Source organism: Crotalus tigris, unplaced genomic scaffold (genome assembly GCF_016545835.1).
Source record: "Crotalus tigris isolate CLP2741 ecotype Arizona unplaced genomic scaffold, ASM1654583v1 scf7180000018244.697701, whole genome shotgun sequence".
In the NCBI taxonomy this organism is placed as follows: Eukaryota; Metazoa; Chordata; class Lepidosauria; order Squamata; family Viperidae; genus Crotalus; species Crotalus tigris.
Window position 1 is genome coordinate 280,017 of NW_024096902.1, and position 17,682 is coordinate 297,698.

Below are 17,682 nucleotides of genomic sequence, written 5' to 3' on the forward strand. Positions count from 1 at the left end.
AAATACTTCTGCGCGACTCGCAGAAACCCACCCTGTTTTGGCTGGGGACCCTGGTACCTTTCAGACGCAATTCTTCTCGAGGTTGTACCTTCTGGTGACCCAAACAGACGGATGCTATATGGCCTTGCCTGCCACACTCTCTGCAGATGGCTGAACAGAACCTGCAGTCAGCTCTCTTATGGCGACCTCCACACCCAAAGCATTTGGACGCAGCTGGAGCTTTCTCTTTGCCTTCCTTCTGCTTCCTTTCCATGGACTGGTAAAGACAATCCACCTCTTCTTCATGATCTTCCTCCGAGCCTTCTTGGATGCCCTCATGGTGCACGGAGACTGCTTCTGGGTTGTTCCTCATGGGCCACATATTCTTGACCACCCCACCTGCTGCCTCCTCAGCCGTCACCTCTCTCAAAGCATCTTGGAATGAAATATCTTCTTTTGCAAAGAGTCTCTGTTGTAAGTCTCTGTTCCTTAAACTGCATACAAAACGGTCTTTCAGCCTTTCTTCCAAATCTTTGAATTTGCAGGGTTTGGCTGCTCTTCTCAAAGCTGCAATGAATTCCTTGGCTGATTCACCTGCCCTCTGGTCCCTCTGTTCAAATGTGTGTCTCCATGCAATGACAGACATCTTGGGCTGGAAATGTTCTTTCAATAACTTCTTTAAGTCTTTGTACATTACAGACTCTAGAGGAGCAGGGGCCGCCAAATTTTCCGCAATTTCAAACGTGTCCTGACCACAGACACACAACAGGTTTGCAACCTTCAAGCCATCTTCTCTGACTTGGTTCACCCTAAAGTAATTTTCTACTTTAGCAACATAGGACTCCCATCTCTCTGGGTGGGCAACATCGAATTCTGACAAACGACCTATCTTCGCCATCCTTACTTCTAGGCCTGGGAAGGAGTCTATCAGCCAAGCTTACCTCCAGCGATGCTGTACTGGCAGGCCAGACGCTGAGTTTAACGCCATCTTCCCTTCCTCAAGGACTCCTTGGGTAAGTCTTACAGCCTTTCTTCTTTAAACCTGCAAGAGCACGCATTATGTAACCAACAGCTCTTTATTTCTCTTCTGCTCACTCCAACAACAACTCAGAGACGCGCAGGCCTCTTATCTTGTGTCCGGATCCCCGGGCAAAATGGTTACAGATAATGGTGCGCTTTTGCCCATGCGCGCGTGGCTGGCGCCGCTCAGTCTGGCCCCGGGCAACTTGCAGCAACCCCGGGACCATAGGAATGTCCCGAGCCTGCTTTTGCAGGCTCAGGACACAACACATACTATAACATGACTAAGGAAGAATCAATCTACTGTACAGTCACAGATGCACTTTGAAAAATTATAATGTGGTTCCCCCCTCTGAAATCCAGAAAGTACTAGATCGTAATCTTTGATTTCTTGATTAGTACATCTATATCGCCCTCTGATTCCAGAAAGAACATAAATCAGGATAATATAAATCATTCAAAAGTGTTTTCAGTGCTTTAATAATTTATCATTGTAATGCACTTCTTTCAAATCCTTTGAAAACAGGCATTGCAGCCATAGCTTCTCATGTGCATTCACCTAAGCTTCATTGTAATCTTTAACTTTAAGAAAAATCTAGTAGAAAAACCACTTTGCAGCATGTAATTATTTAAAATAACATGATCATCCAAGTATGTACTTTTGAAAATTGATGGCATTATCAAAATATCCATTTTCCAAAAAGGAAGAAAATGGGAAAATAGGCTCCAGTTATCCATTTTCTTAGCCATTGATAGCAACTTATTTAAAGAAAATAAAATGAAAACGTGTTACTTCCAGAATCCTGGTTTCGTTAATGGACATTTTCAATGAATTGCCTTGATAGGTCTACCTGTCAAGATAATTAGATAAATTATTCCTTCAATCTACATTTACAGACTCATTCAAACAGGTATAGAAAATTACTCCAGCTAAAAAGCCAAAAATCAACAATGGCATTAGTGTTTCAATTTCACATTTTTTTTCATTGACAAAATGGATAACAGATTGAATAAGCTTCTGTTTCACTGTCCTTTATATTTTGCTTTAAATTCCCATTTCAGTTCTATTTAAATGTAAGAGGCTGAGAATGACAGATACTGTGGTTTGTTAAAGAGCATTCATAAGATTGTGAAGTATTTCCAGATCTTAGACACGGTTTTAGGACAAAACTAAGTAAAAAAATGGATGTTAAGAAAGGATTTAATTATTTTGTTTAAACATATTAATACATCTAACAACGATCAATGTATTATTGTTAATTGTTTATTTACAGTAGACTGGAGATATATTCAGCAGCCTTAAAAAGATTAATGAGGGATACATCCTAGACAAAATGAAATAGTTTCCCACTGTTTCCGTGGAAGATCTCTTCCACTGAAATCACTGAAAGATACAAATGCTTAGCTTTTTCCGAAATTCTTATATATCTGCTATGCATCCAAAGAACATTTGTAACCATGTCATTCAAAGGGAATTTTTTTCCCAATTCCACTGAATGCTTGTTCTTTGTATATTGTTTTTGCATCAGTTAAAAGTGGAAGAATTAATGATGCAATACTATACTTGAGACTCACCAATTGAGGGGGCCATATGATTTGGCAGAAATTCCATTGCTCCAGCAGAATAACAGATATATTATTAGTACAAATGTCATCTAAGTATTATATGCTGCCAAAAGGGATATAGTAGAAGAAAAAACATGCCAAAGAATTAAAATTGTGCATGGTTCTGGGTGTGGCAATTGGAAATCTTTATAACCTTTTGATCTATAGATATACCTCAATCAGCAGTGCATCTGATATTATTATGCATAGGACAAATTATTTATTTCATAGATTTTAATGGAGGTGGTAAGAATAGTCACATGGATGACTAGTCTACTGATATTGATATAAGGAATATAACATGATATCCAACCACAGTGTTCTATCTCTATTAGTATATAAAGCAGAGAGAGAAACTCTTGCATATCCAATGTGTATTTAAAAAACAGTTGATGGGGATATATAAGGGAAGGAGTGGCAGAACTTGTGGGTGGAATTAAAAGAGAGATCAACCTAGAATCCCTACATAATCATAAGTGAACTAAGTCTAACTTGACTTCTGTGGGTGTTTATCTAATTTCAAGCAGGTACCAACCTTAGTTGAGAATATTCCTGTGCATAGGCATGAGTAGCAATCAACCAGTTTAATTCAAGCTTCAGATATGAACCTGGTCTTTCAGGCCTGACAGGATACAGGGGAAAAAAGCCTTACAGTATATATAGCCTTTTTGCTATATATACTGTAAGCTGTGGAACTTTGCCCTAGCAGATTTCCCTTACCCTCCTAATGACTAGACTGGATCTTTGACTCACAAAGAAATTAAAAATTGTTCCATTTCCCATAGGTATAATTCCTTGGGTATAATTATTCCGAATTGAAGAACCACTGCTTCAATCAGTGAAACTTGGCATTCCATAGGAAAACAATCTAGATCTCAGGAGTCTAAAGTTTGCCTAATCTTGATTAGGAATAGAAATATTTTGGGAAGGAGAGATTACTTAGCCCTGAGAAACTATACCAAATCTACACCCTCATTTGGTATAAGATTTAGGATCAAACGTGTTACCAGGTAACATAGTCATTAAGGTTGGACTAGATTACCTTTAAGATCCCTTCCAACATTATTATTATTATTATTATTATTATTATTTTATTGTTATTAATTGCGAAGTCGTGTCCGACCCATCGCGACCCCATGGACAACATTCCTCCAGGTCTTCCTGTCCTCTACCATCTTCTGGAGTCCATTTAAATTCACACCTACTGCTTCAGTGACTCCATCCAGCCATCTCATTCTCTGTCGTCCCCTTCTTCTATTGCCCTCAATCTTTCCCAGCATTAGGCCCTTCTCCAGTGAGTCCTTCCTTCTCATTAGGTGGCCAAAGTATTTGAGTTTCAACTTCAGGATCTGGCCTTCTAAAGAGCAGTCGGGGTTGATCTCTTCTAGGACTGACCGGTTTGAACGCCTTGCAGTCCAAGGGACTCGCAGGAGTCTTCTCCAGCACCATAGTTCAAAGGCCTCAATTCTTTTGCGCTCAGCCTTTCTTATGGTCCAACTTTCACAGCCATACATTGCAACTGGGAAAACCATGGCCTGGACTATACGCACTTTTGTTGGCAGGGTGATGTCTCTGCTTTTTAGAATGCTGTCTAGATTTGCCATAGCTTTCCTCCCCAGGAGCAAGCGTCTTTTAATTTCTTGGCTGCAGTCCCCATCTGAGGTGATCTTGGAGCCCAGAAAAATAAAATCTGTCACTACCTCCATTTCTTCCCCATCTATTTGCCAGGAATTGAGAGGGCCGGATGCCATGATTTTGGTTTTCTTAATGTTGAGTTTCAAGCCAACTTTTGCACTCTCCTTCTTCACCCGCATCAAGAGGCTCTTTAGTTCCTCTTCACTTTCTGCCATTAGAGTGGTATCATCTGCATATCTTAGGTTGTTGATATTTCTCCCGGCAATCTTAATTCCAACTTTTGATTCATCTAGCCCTGCCTTTCTCATGATGTGCTCTGCATATAAGTTAAATAGGCAGGGCGACAGTATACAGCCTTGCCGGACTCCTTTTCCAATTTTGAACCAATCAGTGGTTCCGTGTTCGGTTCTCACTGTTGCTTCTTGACCCGCATATAGGTTTCTCAAGAGACAAATGAGATGGTCTGGTACTCCCATCTCTTTAAGAACTTGCCACAATTTGTTGTGATCCACACAATCAAAGGCTTTTGCATAGTCAATGAAGCAGAAGTAGATGTTTTTCTGGAACTCCCTAGCTTTCTCCATGATCCAGCGTATGTTGGCAATTTGATCTCTAGTTCCTCTGCCTCTTCGAAATCCTGCCTGTACTTCTGGTAGTTCTCGATCCACATACTGCTGGAGTCTAGCTTGTAGGATTTTAAGCATAACTTTACTAGCATGTGAAATGAGTGCAATGGTGCGATAGTTTGAACATTCTTTGGCATTGCCTTTCTTTGGAATTGGAATGTAAACTGACCTTTTCCAATCCTGTGGCCACTGTTGAGTTTTCCAAATTTGCTGGCAAATTGAGTGTAGCACTTTTACTGCATCGTCTTTTAAGATTTTGAATAGCTCAGCTGGAATACTGTCACCTCCACTAGCTTTGTTGTTGCTCAGATTTTCTAAGGCCCATTTCACTTCACATTCTAGGATGTCTGGTTCGAGGTCAATGACCATCTCATTGTGGTTATCTGGGATGTTAAGCTCATTCTTGTATAGTTCTTCTGTGTAGTTTTGCCATCTCTTCTTAATCTCTTCTGCCTCTGTTAGGTCTCTGCCATTTTGGTCCTTTATCATGCCCATCTTTGCATGAAACGTTCCCTTCATATCTCCAATTTTCTTGAAGAGATCTCTGGTCCTCCCTATTCTGTTGTTTTCTTCTATTTCTTTGCACTGTTCATTTAAGAAGGCATTCTTATCTCTTCTAGCTACTCTCTGGAATTCTGCATTCAATTGGGTGTATCTTTCTCTTTCTCCTTTGCCTTTCGCTTCCCTTCTTTCCTCAGCTATTTGCAAAGCTTCCTCAGACAGCCATTTTGCTTTCTTGCATTTCTTTTTCTTTGGGATGGTTTTAGTTGCTACCTCTTGTACAATGTTGCGAACTTCCATCCATAGTTCTTCAGGCACTCTGTCTATCAGATCCAGTTCCTTAAATCTATTTGTCACCTCTACTGTATATTCATCAGGAATATGATTTAGTTCATACCTGAGTGGCCTAGTGCTTTTCCCTACTTTTTTCAATTTAAGCCTAAATTTTGCAACGAGAAGCTCATGATCTGAGCCACAGTCAGCTCCTGGTCTTGTTTTTACTGACTGTATAGAGCTTCTCCATCTTTGGCTGCAGAGCTAGTCAGAGTCTTCTCAAATGTGTCCATGTCCATGTGTAGAGCCGTCTCTTGGGTTGTTGGAAAAGAGTGTTTGTTATGACCATCGTATTCTCTTGACAAAATTCTATTAGCCTGTGCCCTGCTTCATTTTGTTCTCCAAGGCCAAACTTGCCTGTTATTCCGGTTATCTTTTGGCTTCCTACCTTAGCATTCCAGTCCCCCATGATGATAAGGACATCATTTTTTGGTGTTAATTCTATAAGGTGCTGTAGGGCTTCATAGAACCGGTCAATTTCATCCTCTTCAGCACCAGTGGTTGGGGCATAGATTTGGACTACTGTGATATTGAATGGTTTGCCTTGGATTCGAATTGAGATCATTCTGTCATTTTGGGGATTGTATCCCAGTATTGCTTTTCCTATTCTTTTATTGACTATGAAGGCTACTCCATTTCTTCTGAGGGATTCTTGCCCACAGTAGTATACCTGATGGTCATCTGAGTTAAATTCACCCATTCCTGTCCATTTTAGTTCGCTGATTCCTAAGATGTCGATGTTCAGTCTTGTCATCTCTTTTTTGACTACGTCTAGCTTGCCTTGATTCATGGATCTTACATTCCAGGTTCCTATGGAGAAAAAATCTTTACAGCATCGGACTTTCCTTTCACCACCAGATATATCCACAGCTGAGCGTCCTTTCGGCTTTGGCCCAGTCGCTTCATTCTTTCTGGTGCTACTAGTACTAGCCCTCTGCTCTTCCCCAGTAGCATATTGGACACCTTCCGACCTGAGGGGCTCATCTTCCAGCGTCATATCTTTTTTCCTTTTAGTACTGTCCATGGGGTTTTCATGGCAAAGATACTGGAGTGGTTTGCCATTTCCTTCTCCAGTGGATCACATTTTGTCAGAACTCTCTGCTATAACCTGTCCGTCTTGGGTGGCCCTGCACGGCATAGCTTATAGCTTCATTGAGTTACGCAAGCCCCTTCGCCACGACAAGGCAGTAATCCATAAAGGGAATTATTATTATTATTATTATTAATAATAATAATAATCATTGCACAGTCAGCCAGATGTTCAGACTGGATTTGGCATTTTTGTCTACCTATTGAGTCCTTACCAAGGACCTGGGATAGGTAGATGTGGATGTTTAATGGTATTACAGATATCCTCACAGGATGGAAGCAGTTCCTAGTAAGGCCGTGTTGAGCAGCAATTCTATTTCAGATGATGTTTTTCCATACAGCTTCAGATCATTCATGTAAAGGAGATGGGATAGTCTGGTAGATGTTTTTGATGTTTGTAGCCATGTCCTGAGTTATTCAGTATTGTTGACAGAGGAAACAGTGCAATAACAAATAGTAATGGTGACAATGAATCTCCTTGAAATATTCCTCTCTTGATATTAACCTCTCCCAGTCTCTCACCATTGATCTGCAACTGTGTCTTCCATTGTGCCATCGATCTTTGCACAAATTTTCTGATGTTTCTACTGACTCCTGTTATTTCTAGGCACTTGATTATCCAGTCATGTGGCAGAGAGTCAAATGCCTTTTTGTAGTCAATCCATGCCACATTCAGGTTGGTCTTCCTTCTCTTGCAGTTTTCCAAGATCATTTTGTCTATTAGGAGTTGATCTTTTGTTCCTCTGCTATTGGGGCGGTTCCTTTCTGCTCAGGTGGAAAGAGATTGTTTTCAACTAGATGCTGTTGTACTGCATCAGCTACCACACCAGTTAGTAATTTGAAAGTTGTTGGTAAGCAGGTAATTGGCCTGTAGTTGCCTGGTGTTGCCCCTTTTGCTGGATTTTTCATTATTAGGTAGGTTTTCCCAGTTGTTAGCCACTTTTCAATTTCTCCTCCTTGTAGTATATTGTTGAACTGCTTGGCAATGAGTGGGTGTATAACAGTTAGATGTTTCAACCAAAACCCATGCAGTTCATCTTCACCTGGTGCTGACCAATTTTTGATTTTCTTTGCTCTTTTTTCTACCATTTTTGTTGTTATTACTAGTTCTTTCATTTCAACTTCTGTTTTATTTGCATCCACCTCTTTTAACCAAGCCGCATCCTTGTTGTATTTCTTTGGGTTATCCCATATCTGCTTCCAGAACTGCACTGTTTCTTCCTTGTCAGGTACTGATGATTCCTTGCAGTTTCTCCATTGATGGATTGGTAGAAACGTTTCTGATTGGATTGAAATTGGAGGTTCTGCCTATAGTTTGCAATTCGAGCTTCATATCTACTGATTTTCCTGGCTATAGCTGTTATTTGTTGCTTTATTATTTCCAGTGCTTCCTTGATCTTCCTTGTTTCTAAGTGGTATTTCTTGATTAGGTATTCTTTGGTCTTCTTGTTCTTCAGCTTCTTTTCTTTCATCTGTTCTAGCTTGCTTGCATGTGATCTTAACTTGCTGATCTTATTTTCTAGTCTAACCTTCCATTTTTGTGGTGCACTGTTTGTTTGTTTTTCTTTTTTGTTGATTTTACATCCCAGGTATTCTGTTATAACTGCAGCTGTTGGTTTGTTTCTTGCAGTGGTTTGTTTCTTGCAGTGAATTGGTGCTTATACTTGCTATTGCAGTATTTGCATCTTTTAAAGCTTGTGCTAGCTGTTTCTTTGGAACAAGCTTCAATGCAGGCAGCCTTATTCTGTTGTTTTTGTGCTGTTCTAGATGCTCAGTTATTCTTTGTTTCAATTCTTTTATTTCTTTAGTTAGAGGGTTTTGTTCTTCCTGAGGAAGAGGTGCCTGGTTTCCAAATGAGAACAGTTGTATATCTCTGCTGGATTCCTTCACTGCCAACTCCCCCTGGTTTGCCTCTACATTCTGAATTACTTCTGGTAAGGCTTTGATTTCTTTGCCCTGGGTAAACCTTTGCAGTTCGTCCAATTCTGTTTCTGTGAATATTTTATTTCGTTATTATAAATCGGTGTTGATCTGCTAGTCTCTGTTCTGTTATTTCTGATTCTGGATGTTGTTCTTTCCAGAACTGGTGCATTCGTTTTAGATATCCTCTTCTTGTTGGACTTGATCTGTAGTAACAGATCATTATTTCTTTGTTTTCCATCACTGTGTATCTGCGACGGGTAAACACCTTTTCTTCCAGTAGTTCTGCAGCTGCTGGCCCTGGTTGCTCAGCCAACAGTCCTGAGTCCTGTAACCCATTTTTCACCAGATATCCAGGAACTCCAATATCTAGCGTGGACCTTGTTAACCCGGGTGACATCAGAGCCGGTATGGCATTCTGAAATTTACGTCTCACCATATATTTTATGAGAGAGACACTCTTTGTCTGACTCCTCTGATGAGACCTGTCCAGTATGGTTGAACCTCTGGCATAGCTCTCATCTTCCTCAGAGTACACAAGCCCCACAACCACGTCAAGGTAGTGCCTCACTGGGGGTCATTATTATTATTATTATTATTATTATTATTATTATTATTATTATTATGAATCATCGCACAGTCAGCCAGATGCTCAGACTGGATTTGGCATTTTGTCTACCTATCGAGTCCTTACCCAGGACCTGGGATAGGCAGATGTGGATGTTTGATGGTATTACAGATATCGTCGCAGGATGGAAGCAGTTCCTAATAAGGCCGCCTTTTGCAATTGACTAATAGCGAATTTGTCAATGCCAATGGTGTTCAAGTGGTGCTCCAGTTGTTTTGGGACCCAAGGGGCCTATTACTATTGGTACTACTCTTGCTTCCTTTTCCTACAGTATTTCTATTTCTATTTGTAGGTCTTTGTATTTTGTTATCTTCTCCAGTTCTTTCTCGTCTATTCTGCTGTCTCCAGGTACTGCCACGTTCACTATCCAGACTTTTTTGTCTTTCTTATCAACAATTGTTAAGTCCGGGGTGTTATGTTGCAGGTGCTTTTATGTTTGGATTCTGAAGTCCCAGAGCAGTTTAATTTTATCATTTTCAATGACTTTCTCTATTTTATGATCCCACCAGCTCTTGCTTACAGGAAAATGATATTTCTTACAGATCTTCCAATGCACCTTTGTTGTTACTTTGTCATGCCACTTGTCGTCAGTCTGTGCGATCTTCTTGCAGCAGCTTACCAGGTGGTCCACTGTTTCTTCAGCTTCTTTGCATAGGCGGCACTTACTATCTCTTGCTGTTTTCTCAATTTTGACTTTTTATGCATTTGTCCTTAAGGCTTGGTCTTGTGCAGCCAGAATTTGTCCCTCGGTCTCTTTCTTCAATTTTCCTGCTCTTAGCCATTGCCAGGTCTTGTTATTATCTGCTTTCCCAGCTATTTTTTTTTTAATGTACTGGCCATGTAGTTCTTTGCCTTCCCATGCCTCTATTCTGTTCTTCATTTGGTCTTTCTTGTAGGCCAGTTTGGTCTCTCCAGTAGTCAATAAGCCTTCCTGATATACTAATTTCAGTGCATCTTCATCATTGTCCTTTAGATATTCTTTCAAAGCCATTTTTTCTTCTTCAACATTTGATGTACTTGCAGCATTCCACGCCCACCTATTTGCCTTGGTAGGTAGAGTCTGTCAATGTCACTGCATGAATGAAGGGCATGATTCATTGTCATTATTTTTCTGGACTTCCTATCCATTGCTTTTAGCTCTGCTTGAGTCCAGTCCACTATTCCAGCTGTGTATCTAATGACTGGAATTGCCCAGGTGTTGATTGCCTTCATGGTATTTCCTCCATTGAGTTTGGACTTTAAGATCTTCTTCACTCTCTTGATATATTCACCTCTTAATCTTTTTCTTGACTTCAGTGTGGTTGATGTTGTCAGCCTGAAGGATACCCAAGTATTTGTAGTAATCTTCCTCATCCAGACTCTTAATGTTATTTTCGTGGGGCATCTTGATTCCTTCAATTTTCACTATTTTTCCTTGTTTGATAGTAAGTGTGACACATTTGTCCAAGCCAAACTCCATTACAATATCTTGGCTATATATACGGACAGTGTTGAGCAGCGATTCTATTTCAGATGATATTTTCCCATACAGTTTCAGATCATCCATGTAAAGGAGGTGGGATAGTCTAGTAGATGTTTTTGATGTTTGATAGCCATGTCCTGAGTTATTCAGTATTGTTGACAGAGGAAACAGTGCAATAACAAATAGTAGTGGTGATAATCTCCTTGAAATATTCCTCTCTTGATATTAACCTCTCCCAGTCTCTCACCATTGATCTGCCATTGATCATCCATTGTGCCATCGATCTTTGCACAAATTTTCTGATGTTTCTACTGACTCCTGTTATTTCTAGGCACTTGATTATCCACTCATGTGGCAGAGAGTCAAATGCCTTTTTGTAGTCAATCCATGCCACATTCAGGTTGGTCTTCCTTCTCTTGCAGTTTTCCAAGATCATTTTGTCTATTAGGAGCTGATCTTTTGTTCCTCTTCTATCAGGGCGGTTTCCTTTCTGCTCAGGTGGAAAGAGCTTGTTTTCAACTAGATGCTGTTGTACTGCATCAGCTACCACACCCGGTAGCAATTTGAAAGTTGTTGGTAGGCACATAATTGGCCTGTAGTTGCCTGGTGTTGCCCCTTTTGCTGGATTTTTCATTATTAGGTAGGTTTTCCCAGTTGGTAGCCACTTTTCAATTTCTCCTCTATTATCATTATAAATTCAGATTAGTATTCCACTGTTCAGGTAGTGCTTTCTATCAAACTTGATTTGGATGCAATGTGAATCCATATATGGCAGAACCTGCACGATTACATCCCTAGTAAAAGTTCAGACTATCTATTTCATTTTTCAGCTATTCATAGACTCTCTATTATATGGATTATCTGTAGGTAAGCTTTGGTTATGAACTTCCCATCTATAACTGCAATTTATTCGTAGGACTTAAGATCCAGTATGTGTAAGTGCCAAGGTTTTTCCAGCAACAATCTATGGGTGGGAAAGCTGTACATGGAAGAAGCAGGACAGAAAGAATCTCAACACAACTGAACTTTGGTGCAGGAAAAGACTTTTAAGAAAACCATAGACAGGCAGGAAAATAAATGGATCAGAATAGATAAAATAAATTAAATCATAATTTTGACTCAAAACACCCATGACTAGAACCCAAGTATATTATGGATACATCATGTAGAGATCCAGTTTCTTGATAAGTCCATAATATTTGGAAAAACTAAAGGAACAGGAGGAAAAGGATAGCCTGTTCCAAGGTGGATGGATTTGATTACAATAGCAAAGAATCCACAATTAAAAAATCTAAAAATCCAAGTTAAAGGCAAATAATTCTGGAATGAATCTATCCCTATGTTGGTTAATGATTGACACTGACTTGATGACACTAAAAATTAGTGTATAATTTCAATATATATAGTTGAGGTCATTGAAGTAATTTCATTTTTATGATTTATTTTTGAGGGGAGGGGATTTGATTTTTTTTCTTTACTTTTGAGTAGCTTTAGCGTAAATTATAGAATTCTTTATTGGCCAAGTGTGGTTAGACACACAAGGAATTTGTCTTAGTGATAGTCATAGGATACTAGCTAAGCAAACAACATAAATCATACTAGGATAGTAAATAAAACAATATAAATTGTAAGATACAAGCAACAAAGTTATAGTCATAAGAAGATAAGGATAGATAATAGGAAAGATGAGGAGAATAATAGTAATACAGCTTTACTAAGTAGTTTGACCATGTTGTAGGAATTAGTTGTTAAGCAGTGACAGCATGGGGGGGGGGAAACCTGTCCTTATATCTAGTTGTTCTGGTGTGCAATGCCCTATAGTGTCGTCTTGAGGGAAGAAGTTGAAACAGTTTATGTCCAGGATGTGAGGGGTCTGTAGATATTTTCATAGCCTTCTTTCTTGCTCGTGCAGTATAGAGGTCCTCAATGGAAGGCAGGCTGGTAGCAATTGTTTTTTCTGCAGTTCTAACTATTTGTTGAAATCTATATCTGTCTTATTTGGTTGCAGTTCCAAACCAGACAGTTATAAAGGTGCAAATCAAAGACTCAATAATTCCTTTGTAGAAATGTATCAGCTGGGCAATCTGAGCTTTCGAAGTTGGCGCAGAAAAAACACTCTTTGTTGTACTTTTTTGATGACATTTTTTATGTTAGGTTATGTATAGTATCTTGAGATACTATAGAACCTAGAAACGTGAAGGTCTCTTCTGTTGATACTGTGTTGTCTAGTTTTGTAAGAGGTGGTAGAATAGTGGGGTTTCTCCTAAAATCTACTATCATTTCTACAGTTTTGAGTGTGTTCAGTTCAAGATTGCTCTGACCACACCGTAAGGCTAGTTGTTTAACTTCCCATGTGTATGCAGATTCGTCGTTGTCTCAAATGAGACCAATCATTGTTGTATCATTTGCAAACTTCAGTACTTTAACAGGGGGATTTTTTGTGATGCAGTCATTGGTATATAGAGAGAAGTGGAGAGATCACACAGCCCTGCGGTGGGGGGAGCTGTGCTAATTGTACAGGTATCTGATGTGATTTTGTCTAACTTCACTTGCTGTTAAATGTGCTATATATGTTATATAAATGTGTTATATATGTTGTTAAATATATGTTGTTTAGTATAGGTATGTCATTCATTCCTTAGAGTATATTTTGCATTATTTGCTTTATCTTTGTCTCACTAATCTTTGTTGCAGTGTATTTTGAGAGAAGTGGCATTTCTTTCCTCTGAAATAAACAAAATAGAGATTGATCTGAACAATCCAAGATTAGAGATTGCAGTGTGAAATAGCTTATTCAGACAAATCACCAGACAAATATCTAACAAACTACAGAAAATAAAAACTTCTGTTTCTGGCAGCCAAGCCAAGGATGAAAGACTTATGCAACAATTTGAGATTAGCTCATATCACACTAGATTGTGATAGTCTTATCCAAGCCTTCCAGTATTTTTCCAGATTCGAAAAACAATTTTAATTTGCTGTGTTGATGTTTGTCATAATATCTCATAATAATAGCAAACCAAAATAAATCATAGGCAATGAAGAAAATGCAGACATTTGCCCAAGAGAGTGATTTAACTAAGAAGAAAAGTAGCAACTTTTCTTGGCCAGATAAATATGTAATTTAAACCGCTTTAATGTCAGAGCTGAATACAAACAGTCCTAGATATGGGTGTTGTGACTAGTTGTTTTGGCTAATGATATTACAAGAGTACAAACAGCAATATCCACTTAAGGTCAGTAAGGCATGTGAGAGTATTTCTCCAAACCAACTGTCCATAGAGAAATTAAGTTTGTGAGGCAAATTTATCCAGCTAGGATTTGCTTTTAAATTTTCATGGGCTCCCTGAAGTCACAGGTTAACGTGGCTGATAACACTGTCATATCCTTACAGTGAATATTTTCAGAAATTGTGAAACCCTAGGCATCCATTAGAAGCCACAATCACATCATCATCAACCAAGCAGCACATGAATGATGGTAATGGCACAAAAGCATGAGGCAGCCATTTTGTTTCATAAAACTACCCAAAGCATGACAGGTTATCTTCATTCTTTAACTTGCATATAAGAAGAGGTAAGAGTCTATGTTATAGTGTGCAAGACTTATATCTATTTTGCACTTTAAAATCTCCCAAATGCAAAATCTAGGCTAAAAACAGAATGTTCCAAAACTGCCATGAGGATCCATGGTCATCCAGAAGTTAGTAGGAAGGAGAGGAAAAATTGTAGCCTACATCTATGCTGTGGAAGATTTATTTTTAAAAACATTGAGGTATGGAAAGGACTCTAAGACAAGTCTCCCAGAATAGTGCATAGCTTTAACATGGATCATGCATCTTTCTACCCAATAATGCACACACACAAAAAATCACTGGTTTAAATTGTGTACTCTTTTCATAAGCCTAAAGACATGGAAAAGCAATTCAGCCAGAGTTCAAATCTTTATTTGCTTACACTCAATAGATAGAATCTTGCCAGATTAAATCTACATTACTTTCAGCCTAAGACAGTGTTTTCCAAACTTGACAATTTTAAGAATTCTGGGAGTTGAAGTCCTCATGCCTTAAAATTGTCAAGTTTGGGAAACACTGGCCTAAGAGATACACCCTTGGAGGTTTTAGGGAGTGGCTATCTTTGCTCTCTTCTTCTGTCTCCCATCCATCTCTGGACTGTGCTTATCTGCCCTCCCTTCTCGAATGTGCTCCCTCCTTCCTGGAAAATGGCTGCTTCACTGTAGTCCATCCACCAGCTCCCCTTTTGTGGGCACCATCTCTCACAACTATGTATGAATGCATTGGCTAGATAAATGAACATGTCGTAAATGAAAATTACACTGATGCCACTGATAGAAAAATATTAATATTAGGTAGCCTGCCCAAATACTTTATAAAAAGGCCAGGATAGACAGGAAATTTAATTTGTATCTCACAATATCCATGAGGTCCCAAAGACCACTTTTATTTTGGATAGTTCAGGGAACGACTTTTTTTCCATCACAGCATCAGACCTGTGGTACTTTCAGGAGACTTACAAAATCTGAGCTAAGGCCAAGTCCACCTGTTATGTCCTGGGCCTGTGATTGACAGAGCAGGTGCAGGAAGATGCAGAGAGACCGGGGCAGACCATGTGGCTGCCCGGGCCAGACAAGCTGTCTCCAGCCTATTGCACACGCGCAAAGCAGAAAATAGGTTGCATTTATTGGCTGACGCTGTTCCCTGCAAAACGTATAAAAGGGATCCACACCATTTTGTTTGGTTCTATTGAAGCTTAAATAAAGAAGCAACCGTTGTTACACCTGCCTCATCTCAATGTCTTACCACCACACAGAACAGAACACCACCCATAGGAAGAAAGCAATGTCCAACCACTTCCATCCTCTGCCAAGAAAACTAAGTGTACTATAATGTCACCAGGAGTTGAACTCTACTTAATAGGGTCTTTACTTTTAAAGTTTTTTAAATGAAAAAAAAGACAAAAGCATCTATGAAATCACCAGCTCTACATTCCTGTTTAAAACCCACTTATGTCAGCCAAAACACAAAATCTCCACCTTTATTTTAAGAACTATGACCAACTCTCACTCCCCTAATTGGAGACCTGTTATCAACAGATAAAAATGATCCAACATGATCCTTATCTCACCACAGTAATGGGTGAAGAATGGAAAGAGGATGAAGGAGTGAAGAGCTAAACTTGGCAAAGGGAAGATCTGGCAGACATAAAGGTGACTCGAGATCACTATCTTTTGGTTTGGAAAGCTTGCAATTTCTCTTTCTAAGTTAGCTGGACCAGATCCTGTTACATTTTCTCTGTAATCACGGCAAGAAATGGAAGAGAGCAGCTTAAAATGCTTCAAAGTTTTGGAACTCTTTCCGGCCTCTCTCTGCAGCTTGGATCATTATTCTACTCAAAAAGAAAATGACAGGCAGGTTTCCTAACAGAGCCCTGCAAGCTATTTGCCATCATGTTTAATCCACTTTATGTTTCCTTTCATGTGCAGCTTCATGCCAAAGACTCACAGTTACGAGAAGATTTTGTCTCTGAGAACAGAGAGGGTTTTGTCTCTGCACTCAAGCACAAGCCGACTTCAGTTTTTCTCTCAGAGGTTTTATTTTTGTGATGGATGTAGTGATTCTGAAAGGTGCACAATACAGACTGTTTTAGTCAGCTCAAGTTCCCATGCCAGGAGCCAGATTGACCAAAATACAATGATCTGTTCCCACAATAATTTCTTAAGCTGGCCTTGCCTCACTCTTTCCTTCAATATGACGTACGCAGTGACCCAGGAGAGAGAGGTGTACAAAGAATACACTTGTATTTATTGTTAAAAAAAAAAATTCTGTTTCCCATTAAGTCACAAATCGGAGGTACTAAGATCAATAGAAAATCAGAAATGGGCTCTCTGCCATGCCCACGGTGGCCAAATACAAAGAAAAGTAGACCTCTTGCACTTATTTTAAAAGACAGCTTATATCTGATTGACTTACACAGAGTTAATCAATTCTGTAAGGTCCCTTATTGCAGAACCCAAGCAGCAAGTTGCCCATTAAGTCAAGGAATTATCCTCAAGCCTAGAAGGTCAGGTGTCACTCAATCCTTACATCTGCTAGTGGTCACCCTTTCAGTTTCTGCCCAGGCTAGATAGATGAAGCATGCACTCCTTGTTTCCCATTGCCTGCCCACAGTACTACGAAGTTCCTCATCCCTTCATTGTTTTTCACATATTTAAGATGCAGCCTAGGAATGAAGCTACTTTATTTCTATGAAGCTGAACTGTCAGTTCTTCCTAATTGCAAACATTCTGTGAACCTATACAGAAACAGAAAGGAAAGAACAACTTGTTCCATATTAGTTGGATTATTTTAACATTACAATTACAATGGTTTTGTAAGAAAAGATAGGGGGGGAAGGGTCCATGTGCAGAGAGTAAAGAAGATGACTTTGACAGACAGGGCAGATCTGATACCAAAACAACCAGAAGAAAAAAATAGATTAAGTCCAAAGCAAGCAGAAATTGTGCTGAGTAGTTCAGATGCCTCTCTAATTCAATGGGTATAAGAATGGAAGAAGGTACAGCACAACCAGACTAGCAAGATTCTTTTATTATAGGCACTTTCAATAGAAGTAGTTCTAATCTTCCCGAGGAGTTGATTCTTGGTGTGCTCTGTCTGGTGGAGCTGACATCATGTTAGTGTCAAAGGAGACATGTGGAAAGGGGATGAAGGCACTTATTTGTGTTAACATCTGGAAAAGCAAAGGAAAGGTACTGTACAGAGTGAAATAAGAAGGGAATAGTTCCTAAAAGGAAAATTACAGCTAGACTGATCCACACAGAAGGGAGCCAGCAAGTCTTGCCTTTTCTGCAAGATAGGAAGGGCAAGA